A 13,090-nucleotide genomic window follows, 5' to 3' on the forward strand; every position below is an offset into this window, starting at 1 on the left:
ATCCATTTCAATGCAGTATTAAATTGGTATTTTAATGAAAGTTTACAGAAAACTTGGATTTCCATTCATTCATTGTTGCACATTTTCCTCCCTCCCCACCTCAGTTTACCTTTCTCTTGAAAAAGATTCTTTCATTGTTGCACAATTTCCTCCCTACCACCCCACCAACCCCTCTGTCCACTTTGCTGTGCACCTCTTATTCTGGACTGTTGTCATGCAAATAATACCTAATCATATGGATGGATTCTGTGAGTGGAGTGGTAGGAAATGAGTGTGTCAGAGACGGTGATGTTGACACAGGATAGAGCAGCATTTAGGGCTCTTGTACATAGGGTCACTATGAGTCGCAAACGACTCGACGGCACGTAACAACATATTTCTTGTAGACAGTTCTTTCCCTCATCTATTTAAATGTAGTGTTCCTTATTTATCCCCTCTTTACACAGGTCATTATTGGAAGAGTAAATGGATGAATGAGTGAGTGAGTGAGTGAGTGAGTGAACAAGTGAGTGAGTAAAAAAAGAATGAAGGATTGAAAAAGTGAAAGAATGAATGAGTGACAGATGCACACGTGAATAACTGAATGAGCCAATGGATGGATCCGGGAATGAATGATTGAGTGACAGAGCAAACAAAGGAGTGGATGAATCAGTGAACGAACCAATGAGTGAGGGAATGAGAGTGCGTGTTTGACATCTTCCCACTTCCCGAGTGGGAGAAAATCATCAACAATTTTCTCCCTCTGTCACATAGAGAAAGACCATTCTTCCAGCTCATGTGTGTAGCATCTTTGCCTCCAAGGGGCACCCTACTTGAACTTCCTCCAAGACAGATTTGTTTGTAAAAGCTCTTCACCAATACCACAATTCAAAGGCATCAATACTGTTTTTTTTATCTTCTTTCTATTCATTGTCCAACTCTCATATGCCTAAGAAGCGATTGGAAACACTCTGGCTTGGGTTAAACAATCCCCCTTTGGACATCCTTTCTTTTTAGCACTTTAAAAAGGTTTTTAACGTCATGTTTGTCCAGTATGGCATATCTTTTGATTTCCTAACTGCTGCTGGTTGTAAATCGAAGTAAAATGAAGTCCTTGACAATGTCAGTCTTTTCTCCATTTCATGATGTTGCCTTTTGGTCCAGTGGGGAGGAGTTTTGTTTACTTGATGTTGAGATAGAATCCATATTGACGGCTCCCCGTTGTTCATAGGATTACTGTGAGTTGTAGTCGACTCAGTGGCACCTAACAACAACAAGAAGCCCACAGAATGAGGGATGGAGGTTGAGGAATCTTCTTCCATAAGAGCTTCAAGTCTTCTGTTTCTACAAGCAAGCAAGGTTTTATCATTGGTATAATGCAGATTATGTTGATGAGCTTTTCCTCCAGTCCTGATGTTGCATTCTTCTTCATATCGTCCCAATTCTTGGATTATTTGTTCAGCACACAGATTGAATGGGTATGAAGAAAGACTACAACTCTGCATACCTTTCTTAGTTTGAAGCCATGTAGTGGTCCCTTATTCTGCTCAAATGACTGCTTCCTGGTCTATACAGATTTCACGTGAGTACAGTTCAGTGTTCTGGAATTCTCCTTCTTCTTAGTGCTACCCATAATTTATCATGATCCACACAGTTGAATGCCTTTACATAGTCAATAAAGCACAAATAAATATCTTTCTGGTATTCTCTACTTTCTACTTTCAGTTAAGATCCTTCTGACATTAGCAGTGATATCCTATGCTCTCTTTTTTTTTTTTTTTTCTTTTTTGGTGAGAAAAATTTGTATTGAGAATCAGCCAGCTGGACTCAGTTTAGATGATCCCAATTTTGTTGGCAACATCCAAACCATCATAGTCAGGAGCAAGTCGAACATAGGCTTTCTTCTCTCCATCAGGTCTCATCAAAGTGTTGACCTTGGCCACATCAGTGTCATAGAGCTTCTTTACAGCTTGTTTAATTTGGTGCTTGTTGGCCTTGACAGTCACAATGAACACAAGTGTGTTGTTATCGTCTGTCTTCTTCCTGGCTGACTCAGTAGTCAGGGGAAACTTGATGATGGCATAGTGGTCAAGCTTGTTTCTCCTGAGGGTGCTCTTCCGGGGCTATTTGGGCAGCCTTCGGAGTCTCAGCATCTTACGCCTTTGAAAGGTGGGTGACATGTGGATTGGATGCCCTTCAGGACTGCCTTCTTGGCCTTTAATGCCTTTGCTTTGGCTTCAGTTTTGGGAGGGGCGGGGGCTTCTGTCTTCGCTTTCGGCACCATCTTCGTAGAAAGGCCCTTGACTCGCTTTTAAGCCTACTTGGATGATGAAACTGTCCAGTCCCCATTTTAGACTTCTATATACCTAATTTTCCTGGTCACACTTCCACAAGAGTGCCATGCACCTACCTCACTGACGTTGTTTCACAAGCAACTCAGCCCCTATTTATTTCATATTCTTTGGGCATGTTGTCAGGAGATGCCAGTCTTTAGAGAAAGGCAGCATCTTGGGAAAAGTTGCAGGGGGCTTAGTAAAAGAGAGGAAGACCTTTAACAAGAGGGATTGGCCCAATGACTGCTTGACTGTGGCAGAGACCATGAGGCTAGGGCTGGACATGGCAAGATTTCAATCTGGTTTGTACTATACAACACATCTTTTTATTTGCTTTGTGTTGCTATATATCATAGTCTATCTGAGGGCACTTAACAAAAACAGCATCATCCAATCTCTTTGGTGGGCCACAAGCACCTCATTTACATGGGCATACCCAGTTACTCCCCTTGTTAGGGGAGCTACAGCCCTAAGCAGAGAAGGGCATCATACATCTCCCCTTCTCCAGTGCTCAAGACCTCCTGGGGCCCTTACCACCCAGAAAAAGGAACTGGAGACAGAGTTGGTAGCAGAAAGAGATGACCAGTTCAAGTCTTGAGTTGTAATACTTACATATACTATGGGCAAAATCTTGAATGACTCAGAAAGCATTAAAAAAGATGGAGGGAATACACAGAATCACTGTATCAAAAAGAATTGACTTACACAGAAATATTTCAAGAAGTATCAAACTCCCTTATAAATGTACAGAAAAGATGTAATCATAGAAAAAATTCAGGTCTTTTGTGCAAAGTTTACTCTGAGTCATATTCAACTCGACAACACTTAACCACTGTTAAATGAGACTACTTATATCTTAATGGTGGTTTCATCTATCAACATAACTAGTTAGGTTATATCTGGAGGAACATTCTTCCACTTTGCACATCACTCTTTGTCAATGTGATATATGAGGTAATCTGGGTTTGCTGTGACGCTGAACCTTGTGCCATGGGGATATCAAATACCAGAATGGTTTCCCATTGTGGACAGTGTTTGGTGGAGCTCGCAGTTGTAAAACAGGCTGGAAAGCAGGAGTGGCATCCACTTCCTAAACTACATGCCTCTGGAAACTCTATGAACTTGGAGAAACAAAGAGAGCTATGGAAAGGCATTAGGTCTTTTGTTTATAGAGTTGCTATGAGTCGAACTTGACTTGATGGCAATCAACACAACAACAACCATATGAACAAGAGCCAATGATAATAAAGGAAGAAGTTCAGGCTGCACTGAAGGCATTGATAAAAAATAAGACTCCAGGAATCAATGGGGTACCAGATGACGTGTTTCAACTAACAGATGCAGCCGTAGATGTGTTCATAAGTCTATGCCAGGAAATTTGGAGGAGGACTGCCTGGCCCACTGACTGAAAGAGGTACATATTTGTTCCCATTCCCAAGAAAGGTGACCTAACATAATGTGGAAATTATCAAACAGTATCACATTCAAGCAAAATACTGCTGAAGAACATTCACAAACTGCTAGAACAGTACATAGAGAACTGCCAGAAATTCAAGCTGGATTTAGAAGAGGCCGTAGCACCAGGGATCTCATTGCTGATGTCATTGCTAGCTGAAAGCAAAGAATCCCAGAAGAATGTCTATTTTTATTGATTATGCAAAGGCATTTGACTGTATGGGTTTTAACAAATTATGGCTAACATTGAGAAGAATGAGAATCCCAAAACACTGAATTGTGCTCATGAGGAATCAATACCTAAACCAAGAGACTGTTATGCAGGCAAAGCAAAGGTATACTGCATGGTTTAAAACTAAGAAAGGTGTGTGTCAAGGTTGAATCTTTTCCCATATTTATTCTCTCTGTATGCCGAGCAAATTGTCCAAGGAACTGGACTTTATGAAGAAGAATGTCACATCAGAATTGGAGGGTGCAACCTTGCTTGCCGAAAGTGAGGAGGACTTGAAGCACTTACTGCAGAAGATATGGATTGTACCTCAATGTCAAGGAAACAAATTCCTCACCATTGGACCAAGAGGAAACATCATGATAGATGGAGAAGAGATTAAACTTGTCAACAACTTCATCTAACTTGAGTCCACAATCAATACATTTGGTACCAGCTGTCAGGAAATCAGGAGACGTATTGCATCGGGGAAATTCTGTAGTCAGAGAATAATGATGTCAGTTTGAGGACTGAGGTGTCCCTGATTTAGGCCATGGTCTTTTCAGTCACTTGCTATATCTAAAAGCTTGACAATGAATAAAGTTGACAGAAGAAGAATTGGTGCCTTTGAATTGTGGGATTGGAGAAGACTATTAAATATTCCATGGATTGTCAAAAGGATAAACATAAAAAAAGATTATGTCTTGAAGAAAGAGTAGCCAGAGTGCTCCTTAGAGGCAAAGAAGATAAAAGCTTTATCTCATATAGTCTGGGTATATTGTGAGGAGGGACTATTCTTTGGAGAGGGACTTCATGGCTGGGAAGATGGAGGGTCAGCTAAAGAAAGGAAGACCCTGATCCCACACCATCTTCCTTGCCCGGTACTTGCTACCTTCTGCAGTGGCATCTCTCGCCTGGGCACAATGGCAGCTCTTAAGGAAAAACTGATTGCACCAGTTGCAGAAGAGGAGGCAGCAGTTCCAAACAATAAGATCACTGTAGTGGGTGTTGGACAAGTTGGCATGGCATGTGCGATCAGCATTCTGGGAAAGTCTCTGGCTGATGAACTTGCCCTTGTGGATGTTTTAGAAGACAAACTCAAAGGACAAATGATGGATTTGCAACATGGGAGCTTATTCCTTCAGACACCAAAAGTCGTAGCAGATAAAGATTACTCGGTGACAGCCAATTCTAAGATTGTGGTGGTAACTGCAGAAACTCATCAGCAAGAAGTGGAGAGTCGACTCAATCTGGTGCAGAGGAATGTCAATGTCTTCAAATTCATTATTCCTCAGATTGTCAAGTACAGTTCTGACTGCATCATCATTGTGGTTTCCAACCCAGTGGATGTTCTTACATACGTTACCTGGAAACTAAGTGGATTGCCCAAGCACCGTGTGATCGGCAGTGGATGTGACCTGGATTCTGCTCAATTTCGATACCTTATGGCAGAAAACCTTGGTATTCATCCCAGCAGCTGCCTTGGATGGATTTTGGGAGAATATGGCGACTAAAGTATAGCAGTGTGAAGTGGCATGAACGTGGCAGGAGTTTCTCTCCAGGAATGGAATACAGAGATGGGGACTGACAACGATAGTGAAAATTGGAAGGAAATGCATAAAATGGTGGTTGAAAGTGCCTATGAAGTCATCAAGCTCAAAGAATACACCAACTGGGCTCTTGGACTAAGTGTGGCTGATCTGATTGAATCCATGTTGAAAAATCACTCCAGGATTCATCCAGTTTCAACAGTGGTGAAAGGGATGTATGGCATTGAGAATGAAGTCTTCCTGAGCCTTCCATGAATCCTGAATGCCCGAGGTTTAACCCCCATCATTAACCAGAAACTGAAGGGTGACGAGGTCACTCAACTCAAGAAGAGCGCAGACACTCTGTGGGACATCCAGAAAGACCTCAAAGGCCTGTGATGCTTAAGTCCTAAGCTGTAGAAGTTAAAAAAACTATAATGTGATTAATTTGAGCCTTTAGTTATCATCCATGTACATGGATCACAGTTTGCTTTCCTCTTCCTAAATACATGAATTTAGGCCCACAAGATTAAAGTGCATGCTTGGCTTAATGTTTGCAATATGAGCCCTTAGAAAAATAAAATTAATATTATAGTGTGCTTCTGTTTGTGGGGGGAAAAAAAGAAAGGAAGACCCTCAACCAGATGAATTGACACAGTGATTGCAGTAATGGGCTTCAGTGTGTCACAGGTTGTGAGGAAGACACAGGTTAGGACAAGGTTCAGATCCGCTGTTCATAGGGTCATTGTCAGACATACTCCACTCGATGGCACCTAACAACCACAACCCAGTGATTTGGTGGGAATTACAGACTGTGAGTAGAGAGGTCATATTAAGTAATTTACTGCACTGAAGTGAGTGACTGAATGAATGAATACTGGGAGAGTGAACTTAAGTGAATGAGCCAGTGAGTGAGAGCTCTTCTGTGAGGTGGATAGGTGTGAATGAACCAATGAATGAGTGTTCTTATGGGAGAGTAAGTGAAGGAGTGAGTGAACCAATGAAATGAATGCTCTTATGAGAGAGGATATGAAGGGCGAGTGAACCAATGAATGAGTGCCCTTATGAGAGATGGAGTGAGTGAATGGATCAATGGATGAGTCGTCTTATGGGAATGTGAATGAATGAGTGAATGAAACAATGAACGAATGATCTTTCGGGAGAGTGAGTGAATGAACCCATGTATGAGTCATCTTACGAGTGAGTGGATAAACGTGGAGAAGGGCTGGGGAACACACAGGATGAGCCAGCCCACAGGTGACAGCAGTGGTCAGCTCAGGGCCCAAGGCTGGGTTGTAGAGGTGCCTATGAGTGGCACTTAAGGATAAATTGGGTAGGACACGGACATGTATCAGGGAAGTCACAGAAACTGAGGCCCAGGGAGGGCAAGGTCACCTAGAGACCAGGACTGTCAGATCCAGGATTTGAAACCTGAACTTCCTGGATGCACTTTTGCCAAGGATTTTTCTTAATGATTGAAAGAGGAGGTGTGTGTGTGTGTGTGTGTGTGTGTGTGTCTGCATCCCTGAGCAGGGAGGGGCACCGTGTGTCTCCCCTCCTCCCCTGGGGCCCTTGCCACCCAGGACAAGAAACTGGAGACAGAGCTGGTGGCAGAAAGAGATGTCCAATGAGGGACTGGCTTGATCTCAGTGGGGCTTCTTTGTCTTGTGGTACAGTCATTTCTTGTATGAGAACAGACTTAGGGAGACACAACAGAGAATGTTCTGGAATCCAGTGTGCTCCATGCAAGGCCCAGGGCGCTTCAGTACACAGCTCCCTGGACAGATGAGGGTGAACCCAGTTATGACATGTTTGTCCAGGGCAGGAGTGAGTGAGGGGGTTCCAGCTAGAGAGAAGGAGGAGGGTGGGTCCAAACCTTGGGTGAGGAAGGATCAACTGTTGGTCTGGACTGGCCCAGGGCTTGCAGTGGGGCAGGAGGGCAGCCTGGCGCCACCAGGAACCGCAGGCAGCCCCTGCTCACCTGGTGGTATCTGAGGAGGGGGGTGCTCTACCCCATCTTGCAGGTGTAGATCCAGCCCCAACTTTTGTAGCAATTTTGATCACTTTTATAGCTTCTGAGTTTCCAAGGCAGAAGTGATGATGTTTTCTTTGCCCAAACTTGTCATGAAGCATTCCGAAGGTCTAATTGTGCTCTCTCGTTGGCCCTGGGAAATCTTCGAGTTGGAGGCCCATCTCCTCTTGACCTGTCAGCACAGCAGGGGGTGACACACTGACCTCTCTGCCTCTTGGGCCCCTGCCTACGGCCTGATGACAAAACCGAGACCCAGAGGGGTCCTGACATTTGTGCACACAGCCCCATGTCTGCCCTGCAGGGTAACTCACCCCACCCTGTCTAGGCTGAGGACAATCCAGTCAGTACCTAGAGGGGCCTGGCTGATGGGGCTGTGGGCTAGGGAGGGGTGATGGAGGTGGGGCAGCAAGTGGTGTGGGAACTGTTGAGTGAAGTGCTGGCTAGCCCTCCCCCACTTTCTGTAAATACTTGGCGATGCTAAACTGTGCCCAGGGGGTTTGAGATTGAAGTGGGCTCCGCAGGGTGAGGCATGGAGTGCAGCAGTGTGCAGAGGTGGGGAGGGGGAGCTCGGGGAGGATGCTCTCAGACAGCTGCACCCTCACCCCCCTGGCACCATGTACTGGGCTCCCGCGAACAAGGTCAGTGGGTAGACAGGCTTCTCCATAGAGCGCATCTGCGTAAGTGGAGTCTACACTGGGCCTTCCTCTCTCAGGGCATGTGGTTATCCTTGGCCAGACCTCACAGGTGGGCTGCGCAAGTTCCCTGGATCACATCTCAGGCTGAGGCAGAGTGTGACTCTCCTGGGATATCAGTGTGGATGTGGAGACCTGCAGCCAGGGGCTGCCCAGTGATGGCGGAAAGGACATCTGCTTGACTGGACTGGGATGAGAGCCACCCCTTAATCTGCCCCAGCCTCAGTCTCCCCATCCATAGAGTGGAGACAGCCCTTGTCCTGAAAGGCGGTGGTGAGGATGAGAGTGGCTCTCTGCCAAGTACTACCAGGTGCCCAGTCACTGGCTGTAGTTTCCCACATCACCATTGACCGTCCATGTGCCAGGCTCCTGCCTGTACCTGGATGGAATGGCCCGCAGCCTCAGGGCATGCCATCCCTTCTCCCTAGGGATGGCTGAAGGCTTTATATCTCTGTAGGGACCCCAGATGGCTGGCATTCAGAAGGGCCTGACAGCACTCCAAGGCCATTGCTTTTGGGGCGCTCCCTGTAGATGGGTTAGAAGCAGATGTTGGGGGAACCCCAGCCCCTATGGGGCTCTTGACCCTACCAGTCTGTGTTCTGTGGTGCTGAGGGACTCTTTCCCTTAACTACTGCTCCTCCCTGGGACCCAGATCACAACTAGTTCTGTGGACCTCTGCCCTGAGCATTGAGGTTTAGATGGGAGAAACTGGCCCTTTGAGGGGTTTGGGTCCGGGGTTTTCAGGCCAGGTGTGCAATCCCAGCCCTGCTGCAGGTCAGGTTCCACCCTTGATCTGACTGAGCTCCTGGAGGTTGCTGGGGGATGCAGCTGTCGAGGGAGCTGGGACTTTTTTTTTTTCTTGAGCAGGAGGATTTTGCCCATGCCCTGCACCACCATCTCCTCCTGTGCCAGCCGCGGAGAAGGCTCATTGAGGGCAAATTCTGCTCCAGGAGAGGTGGAGGGGCAGCATAGTGCCCTGCAGGATCGTTCTTTGGGAACATCCTCCCCTCCAAAGTTTCCACTTCGCGGTGTGGCCTCAGCGTGCCTCGCTGTCTTCCAAACTTGGCACACTTCAGGCCCCACTAAGCCGCGTCCTGGGCTCACCGTCTTCCTCCGGGCTTTAGTTTCTTCTCCGTGTTTGCACGAAGGGGCACATGCATTTGGATGTGAGTTTATGTCTATTTGATTTTGTGGTTGCAATGATCGGTGTGTTCCAGCACGTGTGTTGAGCGCGCGTCCTCGTGTCCGGGCTGTGAGCGCGCACGGAAGAATGCGCCTGGCCGACCCGACCCGGGGGCGGTAGCAGGGGCGGGCCGGGGGCGGGGCGGCCCCCTCAGGCGGCCGAAGATTTGGCCCGTACCTGTTGGGGGCGGAGGGAAAGCTGAGAACATAAAGGCGAGGGGCGGGCGGGCCCTAGTGGCTCCCTAGCGGCAGAGCCGCGCAGTCTTTGCTCCCGCCCGGAGCCCCATCTGGACCGGAGTGTGCAGCACTGAGCCCATCTCGGTGCCCGAGCGGCTTCTCTGGCCCCGTCGCCCGCCTGCTTTGCAGCTCAGCACGCTGGTCCCCGGAACCCACCCTGCTCGCTAGGGCTGACCTGGCTATGGGGGTGTCCTGGGGCGGCCGCAGCCGCGGCTTGGCCACCCTTTGGTGCCTCGGGTTCTTGGGGGGCCTGGTGTGCGTTGAGGGCACGCACTACCGCTACCTCTGGAGGGGCTGCTACCCGTGCCAGGCCGGCTACCCTGTGAACGCGGGCGAGCGGAGGCCAGGTGGGCGCCAGCGACTGGCTTCATGGAGCTAGTGGACGGCTGCGCGGGGTACCTGACGGGGTGGGGCGGGCCTCCGCCTTTGTTTCCTCTTTCTCAAGTTTGCGTCCCACAGAGTGAGACTAGGGGCTCACGGAGCAGCGTCTCCTCAACGAGAGTGCTGGGGACTTTCAGGTGGCTCAGACTTGGGGTGCCGTCATCTAGATTCCTCTTGTCTCTTTGGGAGATCTTGATGCTTGGTGCAGAGTGGCCACTGGACTGGCGATGGAGAAAACATCACTTCCTTTTGCCTCAAGTTAGGGGGACGGGACAGGGGTGCCTGTCCAGTGAGAAAGCAGGCTGGAGAGAGAAGCACTCAGGGACTCGCAATAAAATGAGGTCTCCCTTGCCAGGGTCCCGAGGGACTGGGCACCGTTAGGTACATGATATGGTTGTGGCTGGTGCACCGAGAGACTGGTGCAGGGAAGCCCTTCCCCTCCCCCTGGCCAGCCATGTGGGCTGTGAGGACAGCCAAGAGGCCAGGGCTTGGGGACCCCAGCAGCCTGTGGCAGACGTGGTGCATGCACCCTGGTTTCACTCCCCTTCCACATCCCCCTGCAGTTTGGATGTGGCACCCATTCTGGGCCAACTTCTTCCCATTATCCACAGACTCGTGCAGACAGCATCAGCAGGAGTGTAAGGGGTGGGGTGCGATGTGTAGTGTCCCGTGAATCACCACCTGGCTTACTGGGGGACTCGTCATTTGAAGGTACCCCTCCAGCTCCTCTCAGTCCCCTGTGTGCACCCTGCATTATGCATATCCCTCCTCAAGGCCACCGGAAGTCCTGAACGCCCTCCTTTCCATCGCACAGTGTGCCGGCCTCCCCTGGCCTCGCCTCGCTAGCTCCAGGCCCCTTCTCAGTGCTGTCAGGGCCCTGACTAAGGCACAGACTGTCATGGGATTGTGTCTCTGATTAGACATGGTGCTTGGTGCTAGGGAGCCTGCCATGCTCTGAGATTTGTTATGGCTCATGGGATTGGGAAGGGATAGTGGATGCTGGCCATGCTTTTGGAGGGGCAGGGCCCCATGGTGTGTGTGGGGAGACAGCGAGACTCTGAATGCTAGATAACTACCTCAGCAGAGTTTTCTGGAAGGACCTAAAAAAATGAGGGCTTTCCGCTGATTGAAGCTTTGCTTGCCAGAGGTCTACCTGCTGGCCTCCACAGTGTTCATCTGAGATCAGGGGTCAGCACAGCCTCGGGTTCAACGGTGTCATGGAGGTTGGGGAGTGGCACCGTCACTCTGTAGCTTGGAGACATTGCTGATCTAGCCGAGTGCCCAGGGCATGAGGAGGATTGGCCTGATGTCAACTCAAGGATGTGTCACCATGTGCCAGTGTCTGCCTTCGGAGCCTGGCATGAGACTGCCAAAGTCTCTAATCACACATCTCAGCAGAGGGTTTGAAGGGGACTAAAAGGACCCCAGGGACTTCCCTGCAAGCTCTGGCCCAGCTCCCACTTAAAGCAGCTGTCACGGAGTTATTTATTTTTTTTAATGTTACATTCTGCTTCAGTGGGTCAGGTGCCCTGGCCCAATGCCACCCTCAGTCTTCCTGCAGGATTTCCAGTCTGCCCTGGTTGGCTGAGGAATTACTTACTCTTCTCCTTGGCGTTTCCTGGGAATCGTGGGGCATGGCATTGGACTCCAAGGTGCAGGGGAGGGGGGGTTGCCCCTGGGATGTGCGCCCTCCCCTTAATGTTACAGACACAAGCCTGTTTCTCCAGGAGGAGGAAGGAGGGGATTTTCCATGTTCCCTTCCAGTCTCGCTATGGTGTGCAAAGCTCCCTTTGAGGGAATGTTTTTGGATAGAGTTTAGGAGTCTAAGGGTGCCAGTGCTCAGCTGAGGTGTTCACTGGGATGTCCCACTTCAGGTGCAGCCTGACCTCCCCCAGGAGGCCTTGGGGACGGGGGCATGGAGTGCAGACAGCGTGGAACCAGCTCAGTGACAGCACATCCCCTGAGTCAGGAAAGAGTGGACCGGCCGGACAGGCAGGCATTGGGGACTTCTGGATCAGGTGCTATCTAGTGAGCCTTCCTTCCAGCTCATCTGAGACGGCCTAGTTTGCTGGACTTTTGATGTGTATGATTTGTGTTTGTCTGAAAGAGGCCCTCAAGGCAATGGTGCTGCACTCCACATCAGCATACCGTGGCTGCTGTAACAAATGGACACGCGATTAGCAGTTTATAACAGCACAGAATGCTAATCCTCACAGTTCTGGAGGCCAGAAGTCCGATCTGGACTCAAATCAAGGTGTGGGAAGGGCTGCATTCCTTCTGGAGGCTCCAGGGACGACCATTTCCTCGCCTTTTCCAGCGTCTAGTAACTGTTTTGCTTGGAAAAGTAGAGGCTCTGAGAAAGGAGAAGGGTAGACTCTCTCACAAGGTGGCTGGAAAGGGATTGTAGCGATGGACTTGAATTTGGTGGAGGTGATGTGGCTAGGGCAAGGTTGATGTGTGGTTTATTGCTGTGGACCATCGAGGCAGAATGACTCATAGCTGACCCTCCAGTGGGTTTTCAGAAACAGTGAATTACACGGGAGGAGACTGTCCTTCCTTCGCCTGTGCAGCAGCTGGTGGATTAGAACTGTATGTATTTGGGATTGTAGCACAACTTCTTAGCACTAGACCCACCAGAGCTCCCTAGTTGTTCATAGGATTGCCGTAAGTTGTAGTGAACTTGACAGTGCCTGCTTCTTTTCCTTGTCTCATAGCCTCCCTCTTCCTTCCACCTCAGAGCCAGCACCTTGGTGTCTTCCAGTCTCTCTGACCCTCTGCTTACATCACCATAGCTCCTTTTTCTGTTGTTGACTCTCCAGCCTGTCTCTTATAAGAACACTTGTGATCGTATGAATTTACTCAGGTTAATTTAGGATTGTCTCCTGCCTAATGTCCTTAATTTAGTCCCATCTGCAAAGCCCCCTTTGTCATGTAAGGTCACATATTGCAGGTTCCAGGGTAAGGGCCTGGGCATCTTTGAGAGGCCTTGTTCAGCTTAAAGGCTATGGTCTGAGCACTCATGGAGCCAGGTAGTTCAAGGCCTGTGGGCAGCTGGCAGGCAG

At 48.9% G+C, this 13,090-nt stretch overlaps 1 protein-coding gene and 1 pseudogene across 1 annotated transcript in view; both read left to right on the top strand.

Annotated features, from left to right (window-relative positions):
* The window catches only part of MEGF6 (multiple EGF-like-domains 6), a 170,765-nt gene that overhangs the window by 106,549 nt on the left and 51,126 nt on the right, over nt 1–13,090 (top strand). The window lies entirely within an intron of this gene.
* On the top strand, nt 4,899–5,903 carry LOC102850137 (annotated as a pseudogene).

This window comes from Elephantulus edwardii, unplaced genomic scaffold (assembly GCF_000299155.1).
Source record: "Elephantulus edwardii isolate Elephantulus edwardi_28Jun2011 unplaced genomic scaffold, EleEdw1.0 scaffold00045, whole genome shotgun sequence".
In the NCBI taxonomy this organism is placed as follows: Eukaryota; Metazoa; Chordata; class Mammalia; order Macroscelidea; family Macroscelididae; genus Elephantulus; species Elephantulus edwardii.